The following is a 22,043-nucleotide window of genomic DNA, read 5'->3' as shown; positions in this document are numbered from 1 at the left end:
GTATATACCCTGTGACTCAGCAATTCCACCCACGCATCCCACAGAAATGCGAATGCATACCTTCCTCATCAAGGCATACAAGAATATTCGCAGCATCACTACTCTAAACAGGTCTACAATGAATATACTGTAGTATATTCATACACTGGAAGACAAGCAATAATGTAATCAATCTTACAATAGCGAAAGAAATAAACCTGACACAAGACAACATATACTCTGTGTAATTTCCTTATGCATTACATAAAGTTAAAAAAACAGACATAACTAATCTATGGTATTAGATGCTAGCTTCTCCTAGCACCTACTTTGACAGGAGAGGCACACAGGAGGGTTTCCGGGGGCTGCAATGTTCTCCGTGGTCGGGAACACACATCAAGCTGTGCGTCTGTAATGAGTACACTCCTCCATGTGAATGCTGCACCTCAGTCAAAAAGGATACAGAACTTGGGATTTCTCAAAAACATGGAAACCTACACATTGGAGTATGTGTATATACTGGAGTATGTGTGTATACTTAACTCAAAAGAAAGGTGTGCAGAGCTGCCTAGACTCTTGCACAAAATCTGATTAGAAAATAACTGTATAAAAAACAGGCAGAGAAAGGTGGAAACATGAATATGAATATGAAATATGAAGCATGAATATGACAGTCTGGCAGAGCTATGTTAAAACAGTGTTAGATATGGATCTTCAACGTATGAAAAAATGCTGTCTTACTCATACAGCAAATGCAAATTAAAATTAGGAGATCCCATTTTTTAACCTACCAAATTCATAGAGATCAAATGTTTGATAATATGATCTGCTGACTCTCATACATTGGGGCAAAAATTAATACAACCTCTATGGAAACCATTTGGCAAAATCCGTCAAACTTGAAAATATACACCTGTGTCTCCTCAATCATGCTTCTATAAATTTATCCTCTCCTGTATCTACATGAAAAATCACATACTGTATATACAAGGTTATTTGTGGTGGCCATTCACTATAAAGACAAAATATTTGAAACCAAACAAATACTGATCAATATAAGGCTGGTAGAGACTGGCTGCAGTAATGACAGTACATTCATATAATAGAAAACTGCAGCCACTAAAATGCCTGAAGCTACTCTCCATGTTCTTGTATGGAACAACCTCTAAGACACACTGTTAATAGACAAAAGCCAACTGCAGGAAGAGTATGGGTACACAGAAAACAATAATATTAGTCACCTCTAACTGAGGGGACCTCTGAGTGGCTGGGAAACACTTCGTACCTTTTTAGTCTTAAGATTTCTGTACCGGCCGGGCGCGGTGGCTCAAGCCTGTAATCCCAGCACTTTGGGAGGCCGAGACGGGCGGATCACAAGGTCAGGAGATCGAGATCATCCTGGCTAACCCGGTGAAACTCCATCTCTACTAAAAAAAAAAACACAAAAAACTAGCCGGGCGAGGTGGCAGGCGCCTGTAGTCCCAGCTACTCGGGAGGTGGAGGCAGGAGAATTGCGTAAACCCAGGAGGCGGAGCTTGCAGTGAGCTGAGATCCGGCCACTGCACTCCAGCCTGGGCGACAGAGCAAGACTCCGTCTCAAAAAAAAAAAGATTACTGTACCACGTGCATGTGTTACCAATCCAAAAATGAGCTATTAAAAAAGAATAAAGTCGGCCGGGCGCAGTGGCTCACGCCTGTAATCCCAGCACTTTGGGAGGCCGAGGCAGGCGGATCACGAGGTCAGGAGATTGAGACCATCCTGGCTAACACGGTAAAACCCCATCTCTACTAAAACTACAAAAAAATTAGCCGGGCATGGTGGCGGGCACCTGTAGTCCCAGTTACTCAGGAGGCTGAAGGAGGAGAATGGCATGAACCCAGGAGGTGGAGCCTGCAGTAAGCCGAGATCGCACCACTGCATTCCAGCCTGGGTGACAGAGAGAGACTCCATCTCAAAAAAAAAAAAAAAAAAAAAAAAAAAAAGGAATAAAGTCTTACATTTATACGTTAGGGACAAAAAAAAAAAGAGGATTTAAAATTCTATTTGAAAGAAGAGCTTTTGCTTCTATTCTTGATTCAAGTGCATGATCTTCCAAGAGAAACAGAAAATACCTTGCTACTCCAAATAAGTTGCCAAGCCAGACAAAATGTCCTCCCATGTCCTGGGGGTTATTAAACCGCAGGGAGTGATCTCTGAGAAATCAAGGTGAACAGGAGACATACTGGAGACATACAGACATGATTTGTCAAACAGAAAAGAGAGTGGACTCTGCCTCACACACACACAGCAGCTGATAGAACAAGGGGCAGTTTGGCTAACATGCACGAGGCGCAAAGAATGTCTCAGCAATCCACTGGGTGTTTTCCAGGTATCTGCTCCCTTCAGCTTCTCCACCACCTGATAAACCCGGCTGAGGGGCCTGCTCACAATCCCACAGAAAATGAGCTGATGTGGCCACGACACCAAGCAGGCCAGCTCCAGGCAGATCCCTGGACCTCCATCCCCCAGCCTCTCCTCATCTCGGTGGTGCCTCACACCAGCGCCAGTGGGCAGGAGGCAGGGAAGCAACTGGCACTCACCACGAGCTCTCCCAAGTTCACTCAGTACAAGCAGTGTCTGGCACATCTCATTTCCTTTTTGGCAGGGTGACTGGCTTGGAGGATCAGCACGACGACGACATCAACATCTCATTAAGTCATCTGACTAGTTGTCCCTCCCACTCTGACCAGGTTTCCCAAGAGTTCAAAATAGAAGGTAGAGGAATAAGATCTGGAGGATAATGACAAAGGCAGTTCACTAATTCACATCAAGCTGAATCACAGCACCCAAATGGCCATGTCCTGTCCAACCATTTCTAACCATGAACTTGGACATGCAGGGATCTGGACGTGGATCACATTCATAAATGACAGTTTAAATGACAAAAAGATCAAGGTCCTGCAAACTGTGTCACATTGAAACCACACACCAAACCAAAAGGGCTTAAGAGTAATTAATGTGAGGCCCGGGGCCCACGATGGTCCAACGGTTATGATGAGTTAGCAAGGATGGGCAGGGGCACAACATTCTGCCTGGACCCCCGCTTCACTTTTCACGGATCCAAATTCAGATGACATGGAGGCACTTTTCCCCACTCCTCTCACTGAGAACTGAAAACCATGGGCATTAGAAAATCAACACAAGAAGACCCTGAAAGGTAGAGAGAAGATGGCAGCCTGACGAGGGTCTTGTCCCAAGGGATGACACAGTGGTGGCCCTCTGGGTTTTCTTTTTACCTGGTATACCCTAGACTTGGAGCTAAAGAAGCAGCAGTCGAAAACCGTGAGGGATACTGGGGGGGGGGGGGGGGGGGGTGTGGAAAGCCCCAACAAAAGCCTGCTCTTCCAGGCCAAGGATCCAGGAAGGGGGCAGTCAGACAAGACAGAAATTGACAACGGCAGTAACACCCACCTTACTCCAGCCAGCGCCACAAGAAAAAACCATGCCCACCCCACTCCCAGGCCGCAGCTAGGCGCTCCAGCACTAGCCTAACAGAGTACCCAGAGAAGGCCAAGCAGAGAGCCAGGACGTTTCCTGCACCACTTGGAAATGAGTCCTCACCCCTGACAGCGCAAGAGGATATGCAAGTGGCGAATAAGCACACAGAAGATACTCAACATCCTCAGCCATCAGGGAAACACGCTGAAATCACAACCAGAGCCCTACACACCTATCATGACGGCTACAACAGAAACTAGTGCCAATACCACCTGCTGGAGAGAATATGGAGAAAGTAGATCGTACTGTTGGGTGGGATGTAAAACGTTACGGCCGCTCTACAAAACGGTTTGGCAGTTTCTTAAAAAACCAAGCATGCGACTAGCACATGAGCCAGCAATTACACTCTTCAGCATTTATCCCAGAGAAATGGAGATCCATGTTCGCACAGAAACTTGCCCAGGAATGTTTACAGCAGCTTTATTCATGATCACCAAAAGTTGGAAACTATTCAGATGCCCTTCAGTGGGTGAATGATTAACAAACTGTGGTCCACCCGTGGAATACTACTCAGTAATAAAAAGGAACAACCACTGATACGCTCATCAACCTCAATGAGGTTCCAGGGAATTACGCGGAGTGAAAAATCCAACCCCAAAGGTTATATACTATAAGATTCCATTTACATCACATCTTGAAAAGACCAAATTATAGAAATGGAGACTACATAAGTGTTTGCCAGGGGTTATAGAGGGACATGTGTGAAGCTGTAAAAGGACACCAGGAAGATCCCTGCGGCTTGGAGGCTACCAATCTCCATTGTAACGAGGTTACTATCCTGGGTGTGACACTGTACTGGAGCTGTGCAAGAGGTTACCACTGCATGAAACTGGGTAAAGGGTACAAAGAATCTCAAAACAAAAGCTTTAATAAAAAATAAGTAACCACCATTGACAATATTTAAGTTTAAACTGGGAAAACCAAGCAGTAACTCCAGAACAATGCAGTGTTTCTTAAGGCCAAGGGCGTATGCGGGCAGCACAAGGTAAAAGTGTAATCTTACCTAAATTCCTGTATTTGTAGTTAGTGCAACCCATGAAACATCTGACGCCAAGAAAATACTATGTGGACACAGGTGACACACCTTCAGTACACATTCTCAAAGAAAAGGACCGGGTCCTCTATGTCCTTCTACCCAGAAGGGCTGGGTGGAAATGCCAGCCGCCCCGCCTGTCCCTGCACCTGAGTCCGAGCACACGCGGGAGTGTCATGGACTGTGCCCTCTGCCCTGCACCTGAGTCCGAGCACACACGGGAGTGCCATGGACTGTGCCCTCTGGTTGTGCTGCTCATTTTGCTATCAGCTCTGACACGTGGCCTGGGTACTTGAGCCTGCACAAGGCAAGGCCCTGGAAACGGAAGATTTCTAAACACAACAGTGCCTGAGGAATCAGTGGAGCTATGTAACCTGAGGAGCTCAGCCATGAAGGGAGGATGTCAGAACCGCAGACTCCTGCCCTCAAACAGCAGTGCACTTCCCGGTGGGGCGGGCCAGCCCAGCACCCACTACCACAATACCAGTGTATGCTCTGGGAGTGGCCGAGATGGTGCCAAGACAAGGCCCCAAAAGGAGCTGCCTCTGCAGCCCCACAGTCTGCTGGCCACGCCCCTCAGGGGTCCTACTACACACTTAGGGGACCTCGAGGTCCTCCTGCCACTGCCTCCCAGAGACCAGTGACTGCCCCATCCTTCCAACCTCCCAAGTCAGAAACTGCTCCCTCAACTTCACCTCCTCTCCTGTGCTATATTCATCATCGGGCTCCAAATTCTTTCTTCCTTCCTCAGAAATAAATTCAGGCAGTCTTTCACTTGAGCAAACAGAAAAGATTCCTCCTCCTGTGGAGGTGACATTTGAATGCAGGCAGTAAATAAAGACTTATTAAAGAAGTGAATTACACAGCATGGAGAGTAGTAGCTGGTGACCAACGCTATGGAAAAACGGGAGACCAGAAAAGACAGGTCTGGGGGCCAGGGGACTCCACAACAAAAATTGGGAGGAGGCGAGGAAGGAGCCAGAGACCGGGAGGAAGCAAGGAAGGAGGTGGGAAGGGCTGAGCAGAGCAGGTGCGTGGCACGTGGCTGGGGCTGGCATCAGGAAGGGGGCCAGGGGCCAACCTGGAAGCATCGGGGGCCACAGAAGGCCATGCAGGTGTCTGTAAGAACTTTGGCTTTTATGCCATGTAAAATAAGAAGCCATGTGAGCTCAAGTTTTGAAAGCATCATTCTGGTTGCTTTATTGAAAGTTGACAGTAAGATGTAGGAAAAGAAGTCAGGAAACCTTTTGGGAGGCTCCTCAGTAACCCCATCACAAGATGACGGTGAGGAGAGTGGGTGGACTCTGAGTGTGCTCTGAGGACAACAGTCGGGACAGGGTGACACAGAGAGGAGGCCACAGTGACCTTTGAGCAGCTGGCAGGGTATTGCTCCCATCCCAGGAAGGGAACGCAGTGGGTGAAGCAAGCTTTACAGCTGGGGTGGGGGTAGGGCCAGCAGGTCCATGTGGACATGTTGAGGGCACGGTGTCAATTAAAGTCTCAGCAAAGATAAGTGAGTCTTATCTCACTCATGAGGTCTTCATCTTGCCATCAGTTTGGTATATTAAAAAACAAAAAGAAAAACTTAAAGACACTATAGAAATGAGATCACACTGCTGCCGATGGTTCTGGAGGTAATCTGACGATTGCCAGTCAAGCCGAAGATGCACACAGCTGGCAATTCTATCCTTAGAAACACATTCTAGAGAAACTCTTGCCCGTGTGCCAAGAAGACAAGGATAAGCACATCCACAGCAGCACTACTGATCACAGGGAATCTGGGAAAGCATACGTCCACAACAGGACATCTTAGGTACTGGAACACTACAAAGGCCACGAAAACCAGCGTCATGGGCCGCAACTCTGGCCACACCTGTCAGGAGCTCTGAAGTTCATGCCTCATTCCCAAGAAATTCTGATTTAACTCCAGGAATCAGTTGTTTTAAACCCTGAATCATTTAACTAAAGCTAGATGTAGCCACAGGGATAAATCCAGGAAGTGCAATCCTGTGGCTGTCCAGTCTGATAATATTTATTCAACATTTCAGAACCAGTTCAACAATGCTATATACTGTTTATGCCTACACATACTTATCAAAAAAAGTACACAAACATGCAAACAAATGATAAACACCAAAGTCAGGATGGAGGTGACCCCTGGGGGAGGGACAGCAGGAAGAAACGAGGATAGGAAAGAGAATTCCAAGTGCCTCTGTTATATTTATTATGTTTATTTCTCAGGCTGGAAGTAGTCATAGCTGGGTTCATGTGTTACTTTTTGAATGTTTTAAATGTTTTGGCACAAAAATATGCTAACATGCCCAAGCCAGAACTAGAGACACACACAATATAGCCATGCCCTATATTTGTAGGTTAGCCATACAAAGGGTTAATAGGTCAGCCTGAAACCACGCCAGTAGCCAGACTCTGCTGAGGGAACTGTGGGAGGGGAATCTCCGGAGCGCCTGAGCCTGGAATTCACTTCTTTACCATCCTGACCCCTCTATGCAGGGTTCCCAGGGCTTTTATACACCCCACCAGGCCCTGCTGATGGCCACGTGTCTCATGGCAGACACAACTGTTCTTAATTTGTCTCTTAAATTTCTCATCCCAAAGTCGATTCCTGAATCCTAAATAGCTCGAGTGTCTGAAAACAAGGTGGATGCTTCATGAAGGGAGGAAAGGGAGGTCCTAGAGGAACCACTCAAACGGGAGCTTTTAGAGGAGACCAACAAAAACACCTTCCCTCCCAACACACACCCCTCCACAAACTACAAACCAACATCACACCCTAGAAACCTCAAAGCACACAGAGACAGGTCCTGCACCGTCCAAGGGATGGACAGACACAACAAGATGGAAATTCACCCACACCCAAAGCAGAACAAATCCGGCTCTGGAGTGCTTGCTTTGGGGGACTGGAGGGAAATTTTCCCGTGACAAAGCTCAGACGATAGGAATTCACCACAGAGAAGCTGCTTCCACCTGTATGTAGGCTCTCTGGCCAGGTGAGAACCACAGAATGTTTCTAGTACATGAGTGAAGTCACACCGAAAGCCTATACCTTTAAAAATCCCAGTCTTCCATTTTTAAGACATATAAGCCAAGAAGTAACCCTCTGGAGCATCTTACAAGGAAGCTCAATTCCTTCCACTTAATTTCAAACCCTGACCTTGAACGCACCACCCGACAGCCTCCCAGCATGATGGCACACCGTCCCCCGGGGCTCTTACCTGCTGCCCTTCCTGCTCAGAACACTTTCCAACTGCTCCACGTGTATCAAAATTGAAGTGACCCAGCACAAACACACACTGGGTGTTCAAGTCAGTGGACAAGAGCCTACAGATCACGAAGTAGACCAGAGATGCTGGAGTAGCAAATCGGTACTGTGCAATCAGCCACCAACCAAAAGAGGGGTAAAGGGACGGTGCTGGGGGCAGGATGAGGCAGTCGGAAATACTCCACTAAATATAGCTCCTGGGCTGCAGTGCTTGGAAAGGTGGCCGAGAATAAGCATCTGGCGCCCTGGGTCATTTCTGTCACTTCCTGTTACTCACATCCTGCTGTTCCGACGCTGCCTGAATCCTGGATTCCCTGTACACAATTCCCTACCTGGAAGCCCCCAGAGACAGACCATTCAAAGCAGCTGGGATGTGCGTAGACAAAGGACTTCCTCACAGAGCACCACACAAAACACAAAAATAGACACCACCACACAAACAAGCTCTTGGAGTTCCCCATATGGAAAGAGACTGAGTGCCCAGGTCCAGGTGAGCTCCGCACAGCACTCTGTCAGACCCGGGCCCAGCCCACCAGCTCTGCACGCTGCCCTGCCTGCATCCTAAAAGGGAACGCGGGCCCAAACAGTTGTCACGCACTTCCTCTCCTGGGCTGCACCTCACCTGCAGCCTCAGAGCAGCTTTGGGGGGAAAGAAGGGGTCCCCACCATGACGGCTGACAGGTGCCACCCACAGCATAGCCAGATCAAGGCATCCTCCATCTGACCCACTCCTGCCTCCCCAGGAACTCAGGAAGCCCAGGCATAGAGCAAAGCCAACTTGGCAAGAAGTTAAAGTCACACGTAACCTACCAGAAGACAGATCTATTTTTTAAGAAACCAATAAAGCAAAATGAAGCAAAAAGTGAAAGTTCTACCTAAAAATGAAATGTGACAGAAATATTCTGTGTTACTTATCTACTCACTATTTCAACAGTACTTCAAGCTTGAGTTGTGTTCAACTGTGAGAAAACTAGAGATTGGGGACTGCCATGGTTGGCAGGGGGGCCTCTGGCAGGAAGGAAATATTATTACCCATGAAAGGCACCTCAGATATAGAGCTGGTGCCCCAACAGGGGCTGGCCACAGTCAACCAGCATGCAGAAGGCAAAATACAAACAAACGTGGTTCCAATAGCAAAACGCTGGCAGCACCTCAGCCTCCAGAGAGGGGGCTGGTGAAGTAAGCTCCAACACACTCACGCAAAGGGATGTCACAGGACAATTTTAAAAAGGGTGACGAGGATGCATAGTCGTGGACACAGAAAGATTAAGTTCATAAAGTAGTAAGTTTTAAAAGCAGATCATAAACTAGTTGTATAAATAATCCAAATTTTTGTAAAACTAAAGTATATTTAATAATATTCACAGAAAGAGACCCCATAACTGTCTATATCAGGGTTTCTCAGCCTCAGCACTATTGGTATTTTGAGCCAAATAGTTCTTTGTTGTGGGGTTGCCGCACAACACTGCAGGATGCCTCTGGGGACACTGAGCGGCTTCCCTGGACTTTAACCACTAGGTGTCAGCAGCACGTATCCCTGCTCTCCACCCTCACAACTGTGACAAACCAATGTGTCCCCAAATGTCCTCTTCAGGCCAGTCTCACCTGCCCCACCGCCTTATCCCTACCCATGTTTGAGAATCACAGGTCTACATAATAGTGCTTAATCTAGAATCTCAGTGATAAGACTTTTGAGTGGTTTTGTTTGTTTGGGTTATCTGTGCTTAATTATCTATAATGAAACATGTTATTTGTATTAAAAAGGGAATTAAAAAGAATCTTAGCATCAGGAAAACCTTCCAGGTATTTTTGCTATAATGCAATTTTTGAGTTCCTAAAAACCCTCATACTCTACAAAAGCGCACAATAAAAAAAAAAAAAGTCTCATGGGAATAGGTAAGCTGGGGCAGGCCACTGAGAACCTATGCAAATTTGTAACCAAGCATTAATGAAACAACAGCAATATTAAATTTTTTTAAATGAACAATTTTTACCACATAAACACTATAGTAAATACAGAACTTTACCTTTTAAAAAATACACAAGGGGGGCTAGGTGCAGGGGCTCATGCCTGTCATCCCAGCACTTTGGGAGGCTGAGGTGGGCAAATCACTTGAGATCAGGAGTTGAAGAGCAGTCTGGCCAACATGGTGAAATCCCATCTCTACTAAAAATACAAAAATTAGCCAGGCATGGTGGCGGGTGCCTCTAGTCCCAGCTACTTGGGAGGCTGAGGAGGGAGAATCAGTTGAACCCAGGAGGCAGAGGTTGCAGTGAGCTGTGATCGCACAACTGCACTCCAGCCTGGATGACAGAGCAAGACTCCGTCTCAAAAAAATAAAAAATAAAAAAAATGCACAAAGGAACTAAGACACAGTAAGTAATTCCAAGGCAGAGCTTGCGGCCGCAATGCACACAGCAGCAGGGAGGTGGGAGAAGTGAGACCAGAGGCCTCGTGTCCAGGGCTGTGCTCCTCCTGGGCTGACCGCGTCCTGCGTTAGTGGCCTCGGCTTTCAGTCGCTGGGCTGTTGGGCTTCTCGCTACAGAAACAAACCACAGCAGGAGGACAGAGTACCTGCATCCTTCAGCTACTGCACAGAAGAAACAAAGCGCTGAAAGACCTCAGAGTCCTGGTGATAAGGAAAGTTTGCACAAACCAAAGGTCCTTGGCAGTAAGTCTTGAAGGGATGGGGTGGAGGTAGAGAAACGGGAATGTTTTGGCATTCTTAAGTCTGACAGCCACCACACTGTCATAATTTACCTATTTTTCTCTGGGATTAACTGCTGGTAAATCTGCATATACCCAAAGGCATCTATAGTAACACTGTAGTTAACAAGTATCAAGAGGTAGGTAACAAGAAGAGAAGGAAAAAGTTTTGTAAGCTACCCGAAGCCCCTGACACCACCGTCCACTTTTTTGGTCACTGAAGGTCAACCTGATTAAGCAATAAAATTTCCCGGAGCAAAGTGGCCAAGGTAAGAACAATCGCATCTGCTGGCTCGGGCCAGGTGTCACCCTTAGGACAAAGTCTTGTCCACACCTTTTCAAATGAATTGATTCAAGCCTGTTTGTATGTTCAATACTTAAAGTGGTTAAGTAAACCACAGAATAGCTACCACACAGAAAACAAAGCCACACAAGGAGGGAAAAACAAGTAATTTATAAAAGGGCATATTTATACTGTACTCTTAATGGTTAAGATGCTAAATTTTATGTGTATTCTACCACAATAAGACATAAATGGGGGAAAGGGGGACATACTGATGTGATAGTATTGTGTTTAAAAAAGGCAGGACACATGTAGCTGGGAAAACTGGAAGTTCGCATATCAAGTGGTAGGACTGAGAGATTTTTTTTTTTCTTTTCCCTCTGGTTTCCTCTATTTTCCAAACTGTCTACAGTAAAAGGTGTCTTTACATTTATCTATGCCTGGTTGGGCGCAGCAGCTCATGCCTGCAAACCAGTGCTTTGGGAGGCCAAAGCAGGAGGATCCCTTGAGCCCAGGTGTTCAAGACCAGCCTGAGCAACATAGTGAGACTCTGTTTCTAGAAAAAAATTTATAAATTAGCTGGGAATGGTGACACCCGCCTGTCCCAGCTACTCAGTAGGCTAATGTGCGGGAATCACTTGAGCCCGAGAGGTCAAGGCTGCAGTGAACCTTGATCACGCCACTGCACTCCAGACAGGGCGACAGAGCGAAACCTCATCTCTAATTAATTAATTAATTAATTAATGTAGCTACGCCTTTTCAAATTTATCTATGCCTTAAACTATGCCTATTTCCTACAAAAATCAAGGATCAGAGATAATTACTCCCACTTGCCTACACAACTTCCTTCACCCATTGACCTGCTATCCCAATGGCCTCTGGCAAGGCCTAGCTAAAATACTGGGTCTCCAACCAACCCTGCAGCTAGAGACAGCAATGGAGGTGAAGGAGCTGACATCACCAGGGAGAAAGGTTCCAGGAAAGCTCTTTGAGGGAGATGACTCAGCTGGCAGCCACTCTGATGGCACTTGCTGCAGGCATCTCATAACCAAGATGCCCTACCCTAATATACCCTACTCCTATTTCACACGGAACATTAAAATAGAGTCTCTTCTGTGGGCTAAGGAGTCCCATGTCCTCCAACTTTTCTGTGCTTTAGTCTGAGAGCTCAGCTGTCTAGGAAAACAGCCATGTCTCCCAACAAGGTCTAACTGTTACCTGTGTGAAGGTACTCTCAAGTTTTGCTCTTGGCAAAGAACTAGGCCAGCAGGGACAGAGTCCAAAGTGTGGGTCCAGCATGTACCTGTAGTCTCAGCTACTTGGAAGGCCAAGGCGGGAGGACTGCTTGAACTCAGGAGCTCCAGACTGGCCCAGGCAACACAGCGAGACCCCGTCTCTAAAACACACCGACACACACAAAGAGTGGGTCCTTCCAGCCCCTTACCAACTCCTTCAGACTGGAAGGTCAGGATGCCAAGTCAGCCCCAGTCAGTGTACAGACAAAAATAGTTCACTGCTCGCTCTGCAAAGAGATGGCCTCATTCCCCAGCCAATCCACCTGCAGGACGGAAGGGTAGTCATCTTCTCTCCCTCAAAACTAACTTTAAGGAAAACATCTACAAACACATTAATATTGCACTTCTTGAAAAAACATACCTGAAACAACCTGAACTTTCCATTTTGATCATTGTGAAGCAAAGGTACAGGACCACAGAGACAAGGTCAGGACCATGACACCTGAGACATTTCTCTTCCAAGTGTCACAATCATCACATGGTAATGTCAGGAGCTGGGGCCACAAGACAGTTGGCCAAGTCACCTCATCCAAGGCATGCCATGGTCCCCTCCTGAAGGGAGGGACGGAGTGCCTGCCTGGTGACCCTGGCAGAGCTGTGTCTGGCAGAGCTGTGTCTGCTATCACATGAACTCAACACTGCTTAACAGGAGAGACTACAGGTCCATGAGCAGCACAGCTGTTATTCTAGGTTTCCCAGCTTTGATAAGGGAGCCCCTGACTCCCAAGCCCAACTGCTACAGCTGCTGCTGGTGCACAAAGACCCAGCTCCCTTAGGATGCAAAGGATAAGTGGATACAGACCCCTTCCAGATGCTGCGGACCTGAATGTAGTCTATAGCCACAACAGTCACATCCTCAAAGAGAGAGGCCCAGTCCAAATTACCCTGTTCTTTTTCAACTCCCTGGCTGATTTATATGTTTGCTCCAGGGGATGTCATTTGTAATCTGTCCAGGAAAGGGCATCTCAGACCACATTCCCAGTCAGTCAGGGAATCACATACAAGGTCAAGAGCCTGCTGGAATTATCCTCCCTCATCTAGAACCACCCGCTTCCTAATTTCAGTTGGATACTCACAGGTGGTTTATCCCTTCACCACAACGGCTTTCCTTATTCCTCTGATACTTCAAGTACATTGCAAAAATGAAAAGAAGTAATTCCAACTATAGGATTTAACATTTTAAAAGACCAGAAAAGGTTGAAAATATTTTTTTCCACTGGCAAGCCCTGACTCAAGAGGGTCTGCGTACCAGCGCTGGGCACATGGCCAAGAATTTGAAGAGCCGCCGTGGGAGGGCACAGCATGCAGGGCAGCCACGGCTTGCCAGCCTGACTCAGCCAGCCCCTGTCACAGCACGGTGATGACACTGTCCCATGTGGATGAGGGAAGACAAAAATGCTTCCCAGAAGTGCCAAGGAATAGATATATAGCAACAACAAATCAATTAATCCCACAGGCATTTACACAGTGGCTATTTGGTGCCAGGCATGGTTCGGGGGCACTGGGATGAAAACAGATGAGCAAGTCCCAAGACATCCCTTTTCTCAAAAAGTTTCTACTTCTCCATCCAACAGATATAAATCAGACGGAAAAGGAAGAGAATGCAGAAAATGTCACTGTAGACACAAGAAACAAAAAATCTGAACATTAAAAAAAAAAAAATCACAGGGTATTATTAAAAACTTTCCCCCCAAAAAAACTGCATACCTACATCATTTCACTGGTAAACTCTAGCAAATGTTTCAGAAAGAACACCAAACTTACACAAACTTTATCAGAAAACAGAGGCAGGGGAACACTGACTCACTAACTTTTGGTTTTTTTTTTTTTTTTGGTAATTTTAGTAGGGATTGGGTTTCACCATGTTGGCCAGGCTGGTCTTGAACTCCTAGCCTCAAGTGATCCACCTGCTTCGGCCCCCAAAGTGCAGGGATTATGGACATGAGCCACCACACCTGGCCTCACTCTCTATTTTTTAAAGTACCAAAACCTGACAAAAGCAGAAATGAAGGAATGAAGGAAGAAAGGGGGAGAAATAAATTACAGATCAATATGCTTCATGAATACTGGTGTAAAAATTCTTAACAAAATAATGGCAAATTGAATCCAACAATAAATAAAAAACATATTATGAGCAAATAGGGTTTAACCCAAGAATGCAAAGTTGTCTTAAATTTGAAAATCAGCCAATTTAATTTGCCCTTTTAACAACATAAAGGAGAAAAACCATATGATCACTTCAATAAAGGCAGAAAAATATTTGACAAAATTCAATACCCGTTCATAATTAAAACTGTCAGCAATCAAGTAAAGAACATCCTCAAACTGATAAAAGATACCTACAAAAAGCCTACAGCTAACATCACACGTAATGATGAAAACCCAACTGTTTCCTGCTAAGGCTGGAAAAAGCAAAAGGATTCCTGCCTTCACTACTCCTATTCAACGTTGTACTGGAATCTCAGCCTTTGCAATGAAGCAAGAAAAATAAACACAAGGCATGTGAGTCAGAAAGGAAGAAGTAAAGCTGTCCCTATTTGCAAATGATATGACTTTATATAGAACTTTCTAGGGAATCTACAAAATGACTACTAGAATTAACCAAGTAGTATTTTGCAAGGTCACAAAATCCACTGTATTCTTATATATTAGCAGCAAACAATTAGATATCAAATGTTTATAAACTGTTTAGTTAATTAAAAAAACATAAATTACATAGACATGAATCTAACAAAGGACGTTAAAGACATCTACACTGAAAACTACAAGCATTGCTGAGATAAATTTAGAGCACCTAAATAAAGAGAGAGAGATCATGTTAATGCACTGGAAAACTCAACATCATTAAAGATTCAATGTTATCAAGCTATCAATTCTCCCCAAATTGATCTACAGATTTAATACAATCTCAGCCAAAATTCTATCAGGCCTCACTTATAGAAATGGACAAACTAGTATTAAAATTTATATGAAAACGTGAAGTACCTGGAATAACTAAAGTTATGTTAGAAAAGAACAAAGATTACTCTAATTTCAACACCTCCTATAAAACTACAGTAATCAACAAAGTGTAGAATTACTTGGGTAAAGGTAGACATAATATAGTTCAATAAAACAAAACAAAGTCTGGAAAGAGACTCAAAAATAAAAGGTTAATTGACTTTTGACAAAGGCAGCAAAGGTAATCAAATGAGGGATGTATCTTCAATAAGTGCTGCCACAAAAACTGAACCTCCATATGGGGGTCGGCGGAAGAACATTAATAATAATTCCAACTGTAAAACCTAAAACTATAAAACTTATAGAAGAAAATCTTTGCAAGCTGAGATAGACAAGGGTTTTCTGGATAGAATACAAGAAGAATGAGCCATTTAAAAAACTAATAAGCTGAATTTCACCAAAAAGACAGACTTCTGTTCTAAAGGTGTCATTAAAGAAAATACAAGCCACAGACTGAGAAAAACATTCACAACATATGTATCAGACAAAGGATTTATATCCAAAACACATGAAGAAGTCTTACAACTCAGTAAGAACCCAATGAAAAAATTAATAAATGTTCTAGCACACATTTCACAAAAGACATACAAATGACCAACACACACATGAAAAGATGTTGACATCATTAGTCATCAGGGAAATGGAAATTAAAGCCACAATGGGATAACACAACATAACTATTAAGACACATAAAATTAAAAACACTGATCACACCAAGTGTTGGTGAGGATGTGGAGCAACTGGAACTCTCTATATACTGCAGGTGGGAATGTAAAATTGGACCACCACTTCAGAAAATTGTTTAGCAGCCTCTTAAAAAGTTAAACATATACCTACTACATGATCCAGCAATTCCACTTCAAGGTGTTTACCCAAGAGAAATGAAAATATGTCCACACAAAGACTTGTATACAAATGTTCATAGTAGTTTTATTAGTAATAACCCAAAACTAGAAACTACCTAAATGCCCACCAATGGAATAGACAAATGCTGGAATATCCATACAATGGACTACTGATATTCCTAACACGAAATAGCTCAAAACCATTATGCTGAGTGAAAGAAGCCGGACATTAAAAAAAAAAAAAAAAGTAGTACATGCTGCATTACTCAATTTATATAGCATTCTTTTAAAAACACAGAGTAATCTACAATGACAGAAAACAAATCCATCCATGTTTGCCTGTGAAGAGGCAGAGAAGGAAGGATTACGAGGAAATCCTCAGGGTGACGGAAATGTTATCCTGACTATGGTGACAGTTTCAATGTACATATGAGAGACAGTGTGTGTGTGTGTATAAAAACTATCAAACTGTACATCTTAAATACTGCAGTTTATTGTACATCAATTATGTCTCAATTAAGTCACAAAAAATGGTTTTCATGCATTAGAATAGTCATTAAAGAACAGTATGACCCTTTCTCTGAATAACCAGGGTGACCATATAGCTTATCATCCAAGCCAGGAAATTTATGCAAGTCAAAGTGAGTGCTACAGATAAGAGGTTGTGTGAATTGGTACTGCCCTGAAGAAATCAGCACTTAGGGATTTGGGAAAAACAAATATCCAATCTCTTCCTTGGCGTGATTAGATATCACACCAAGGTATCTAATGATACCTTAAAGCAAACCATCAAGTTTTCACATGAAGCAAACCATTAAGTTCCTCAGAAGGCAGAGCAGAGCTGGCAACAGCCTCGGCAAGTCAGCTGCGCCCCTGACCTTGATTTACAGACAAGGAAGCGATCCCAGCTCCCAGTCAATGAGGGCGCAGGACAAACCCCAAAGCTCCCGCCTCCAAGGTCAGTGTCCATTGAGCCCCTCTTTTTTCGAAGAGAAAGAAATCAAAGAATCGGGTGGAAGCCAATCCCACTGTTTACTATTTTCCAAACATCTAATTATCTTGACCCACCCTCTATAGCTTTGCAGCCAAGGAACAATTCAGCTACAAAGAAAACAGCATTGGCCAGGCGCGGTGGCTCACACCTGTAATCCCAGCACTTTGGGAGGCCGAGGCAGGAGGATTTGACCATGTTGACCAGCCTGGACAACACAGTGAAACCCCATCTCTACCAAATTTAAAAAAGAAAAAGAAAAGAAAACAACATTGACTTTTCTCATATAAAGTCCAGCACTGATGGACACACACAGCCACAGCCCTGGAGGCAGCTCCCACAGGACACATTCTACACCAGACCCAGTCTGAAGGGCCAACCCTTCTGCACAGATCTAGTGATAACCACTCCCACAGTCCTCCTCCTGCCTTAGAAAATACGGTATGGGGGGATCACATGTTTTTTAGGTTTACATTTCAAACCAGGTTCTTCAATTTTGTGGTGAGGAGGAAGGACTGGGTCAATAAACAGCAGTCTCCCTACCACAGAGCAAGAAATTATCTTAATTTGATAACAAGTTGTTTCAAGGAAATAAAAAGATCCTACCACTATGTACTGTGAAACACCAGGTTATTCTGGGATGGGAACGTGGGATTTTTTTTAACATGATTTCCTAGAGAATTATACCATTTTTGTAACTTTCAAGGAAAAAAAGAAAAAACCAGACAGGACTTGGCTCAATCACACCCTGACACATTTAAAAGCATACTGAGTAAAGATGGCTAAAAATTATTCATTGCCTAGGCACCCTAGGAAAAAATTCAATCAAATCCATGTATCTTCCCCCCAGGCCTTTTCTCAAAGAACTCTTTCCCTTACTAAATTACTATAATCCAATGATAGTCTCTCAACTATCCACTTTGTTTTCTCTGCCATTTGTAAATAAAGACAATTAACAAGTATGCTACACTTGTTCGTAACAATTAACAAATATAACAAGTGTTAACAATTAACACAAATACTTTCTCACACCCACAATCATATGGTGAAAATGTCTTCGATTTCACAAATGCAAACCCCACTGATAATTTAAACAAACAGCCCAGACAAGTAACTGTGTCCTCTCCCACCCCAAACTCTAAATATAAAGAAGACACACCACAATTGGTTCCACTGCTCACAGCCAGGCTGCCAGAAGAGGAGCCTGCTTGCAGTGACTGTTAGAACTGAACCCTACGCCCTCACAAGGAGCAACTTGGCTTTTTAGACCAGTTGTGTTGCAGAAGCAGGTGCTGCTTTCAGTAAAACCCCACACTTAGCAAACAGCCACCAATTTGATTAGACACCTGCTTCTTCCTGCTTCTTTAACCTGAGAACACCGGGTGGATTACCAGGTGAGAAATTCACTGGGTTAACTTCCTTCTGCACCTGATCCCGCAGGCCTGCACTGCTGTCCACAACATGTCAACAATCACAGCATTTCATTCACTGAGCACCTACTCTGCACGGTGCTTGACTGCCCCACCGTTGCTGTGCTAGGGAGGACCACCCTAGTTGGCAGATCGGGGGATGAAGCTACAGGTGGCCAAGAACCCACCACTGAGAGCTGGCAGAGCTGGGACATGCAGTCAGGTTCTCCTGGAACACTGCACTTGAGCAGAAATAGAGGCAGGCTTGCTTTGCAGAAATGAGTCCAGGGGGCGGGAGCTGCTGCCCACAGAGGCAGAAGCTGCTGACGAACGTGGGTCTTCCCAACAGGAAGAGCAAAGACACTTCACACTCAAGAGGACTTATGGGACCGACAAATACAATTCTCCCTATCCCAGACTTGGGCCAGCAGTTGCAGCAATTGGAAAGAGTCTTTTATGCAGAGACATCTGCCAATGATATACAGTTTTTCTGGCTGGGCGCAGTGGCTCACGCCTGTAATCCCAACACTTTGGGAGGCCAAGGTGGGTGGATCACCTGAGGTCAGGAGTTCAAGACCAGCCTGGCCAACATGGTGAAACCCCGTCTCTACTAAAAATACAAAGTTTGCTAGGTGTGGTGGTACATGCCTGTAGTCCCAGCTACTTGGGAGGCTGAGGCAGGAGAACTGCTTGAACCCAGGAGGCGGAGGCTGCAGTGAGCTGAGAGTGCAGCACAGCACTTCAGTCTGGGCAACAGAGTGAGATTCGTCTCTTAAAAAAAAAAAGAAATACAGTTTTTCCTCTCTCAAAGCCAAAGTAACTGGCCTAGGAATTTTGCCCAGAAAATATCCGAAATCTAAACATGTTAAAAAGGAAAACTGATGTTGAAATCTGGATAAAGATCATGGTTCCTCACCCAAGAAGCAGCCCTAACCATCCCCTCGGCTGATGTCTGCTAGAAACAGCTGAGAAACTCGGCCACAGTTTCACGCTAGGTAGGCCTACCAGGAAACATTCATTCACCCAACAAATATGAATGCCACATGGACAAGATTTATTTTATTTTTTGAGACAGGATCTCACTCTGTTGCCCAGGCTAGAGTGCAGTGGTAACAATCACAGCTCACTGCAACCGAGAACTTCTGGGCTCAAGCAATCGTCCCGCCTCAGCCTCCCAAGTAGCTGGGACTACAGGTGCATGCCTCCACAGTTGGCTAATTTTTTTATTTTTTGTAGAGACAGGATCTTGTTATGCTGCCCAAGTTGGTCTTAAACTCCTAGGCTCAAGTGATTATTCTGCCTTGGTCTCCCAAAACGCTGGGATTACAGGCATGAGCCACCGTGCTCTGCCAAGACAAGATTTAAACGCAATACTCTGATCCATTACATAGCTTCCTTTTTATTTAGCTACCAATTAAAGGCATCTTGTATGTTAAATTATACTTGGTTTTCCCTTAACTTTTATTTTCCGTTTGTACTGACTATAACCTGAAAACTTTTAAGGATAACTTTTTCCGGATATCTACTCTTCTGCTACAGAAGCTATTTTTTAATATTATCTGTAAAGTTGGCTTCATTTGAAATCCTTTGAAATTCCTATAAATCAGAGTAACTGCTACATGTTAGCAAGTTAAACCCTATTACTTTCCTACTAGTAGAGATGAGTGGTGGTGGTGATTAGAAACTAGGAAACATTCAGAATGCACTTCTGTGCCAATCCAATGACCTTTGAGACAGAGTCCAGTATCATCCCACTACACAGATGAGAAAATCGAGTCTTAGAAAGATGAAGTATCTGCCCTAGGTCATACAGCTAACAAGGAAGACCTTCTTTATGATATACCTCATCAAACTTCTTGATATCATAAACTATTTCAAAAATATTACTTGGAGAAAAGGAAGTCATAAATACAGACATGAAAAATCACCCTTCTCTTTGCATAACATGGTTATTCTGACATGATTATTTCAGGGCAAGTATCCTGAGAGCTATATGGTGTGAGCACATAACTAAAGGTCAACCAGAAGGATGTCCGCAGAAGTGCCATGTCACACTTTGGGGAAGTCATACAAGAGCTCCCCATCTGCTTTGTGCCATGGACCCCTTCTGGCAGTCTGGTGAGGCCTACGAACTCCTTCTCAGAATTTCTCTAAATGCCAAAAATAAAATACTTATGATTACAAAGGAAACCAATTTTAATAAAATATAGTCATATCCACAGACCGCTTTGAGGCAGCTGTGAATCCTGGTTATGAACTCCTACCAAGCAACACATTTTCCCTCTCCTTGTCTCCCCATCCTCCAACAGGAGACACAGTGGTGACTGGCACCTCACAGCCTCTTAGACTAGAAGACTCACATTCTGGAAGGGCTCAGATGACCTCGCAGAATGACCATACTGACCAAGGACTACTTTCTTTGGTGTGAAAGAATAAAACCTTGCCTATTCACACCATTCTTATTTGTAGCTATAGAGCATCCATTTTGATGGCCTCCAAAAAGGTATGTCCACGTTCTAATCTCTGGAACCTGTGAATGTGACCTTATTTGGAAAAACAGTCTTTGCAGATGTAATTAAGTTAAGGATCTTGAGACGAGATCATCCTGGATTATCTGAGTGGGCCCTAAATCCAAGGACAGGTGTCCTTTTAAGAAACAGAGGAGAAGACACAAGAAGGAAGAAAAGTCCATGTGGAGACAGAGGCAGACCTTGAAGCGATGCAGCCACAAGCCAGGGAATGCCTGGAGTTACCAGGACCTGGGCAAAGCAAGTCACAGAGTCTCTCCTAGGACCCCAGCATTGCCAACACCATGATTTCAGATGTATGGCCTCCAGGAATGTGACAGAATACATTTATTTTGTTTCATGTTATCTGATAATTTGTTATGGAAGCCATGAGAAACTAATAGAGTAGCTAAACCTAATTCGAACATACACTACCTTCATGATATTCTACCAGCATTAAATATAAACTGCCCTTTATATAGGCAGTATTTTTTTTTTTTTTTTTTTTTTTTTTTGAGACGGAGTCTTGCTCTGTCCCCCAGGCTGGAGTGCAGTGGCGCGATCTCGGCTCACTGCAAGCTCCGCCTCCTGGGTTTACGCCATTCTCCTGCCTCAGCCTCCCGAGTAGCTGGGACTACAGGCGCCCGCTACCTCGCCCGGTTAGTTTTTTGTATTTTTAGTAGAGACGGGGTTTCACCGTGTTAGCCAGGATGGTCTCGATCTCCTGACCTTGTGATCCGCCCGCCTCGGCCTCCCAAAGTGCTGGGATTACAGGCTTGAGCCACCGCGCCCGGCTATAGGCAGTATTATATAGCTATTACACATAAGCAGCCCTCTAGACATGTGTCTCAGTCTGTTTTGCGCTGCTATAACGGAATACCACAGACTAGGTAATTTTAAATGAACAGAAGTTTATTTGCCTCATAGTTCGAAAGTCTAAGAGCATGGTGCACCATCTGGTGAGGGCCTTCATGCTGCATCAAAGGTGATAGTGAGAGCAAGGGGGAGGGGGACGAACTCATCCCTTTATAAGGAACTGACCCCTACAATAACAGCATTAATCCATCCCCAGAGCAGAGAACTCCTGGCCTGATCACCTCTTCTTTTTTTTTTTTTTAGACAGAGTTTCACTCTTGTTGCCCAGGCTGGAGTGCAATGGCTCAATCTCGGCTCACT

At 44.6% G+C, this 22,043-nt stretch overlaps 1 protein-coding gene across 3 annotated transcripts in view; it reads right to left on the bottom strand.

The window, feature by feature from the left end:
* The window catches only part of DGKD (diacylglycerol kinase delta), a 124,299-nt gene that overhangs the window by 54,528 nt on the left and 47,728 nt on the right, over positions 1-22,043 (bottom strand). The window contains exon 1 of one of the 3 annotated variants that reach the window (XM_007966696.3): positions 7,784-7,980. The exons of the other annotated variants lie outside the window; for them this stretch is intronic. The gene's annotated coding sequence lies outside the window, so the exon portion shown is untranslated. Of the gene's footprint in view, positions 1-7,783; positions 7,981-22,043 lie in introns of those variants that run through there. 3 annotated transcript variants of the gene reach the window in all.

Source organism: Chlorocebus sabaeus, chromosome 10, assembly GCF_047675955.1.
Source record: "Chlorocebus sabaeus isolate Y175 chromosome 10, mChlSab1.0.hap1, whole genome shotgun sequence".
Lineage (NCBI taxonomy): Eukaryota > Metazoa > Chordata > Mammalia > Primates > Cercopithecidae > Chlorocebus > Chlorocebus sabaeus.
The sequence above is the reverse complement of the archived record's forward strand: the minus strand, read 5'-3'. Positions and strand labels throughout refer to the sequence as shown.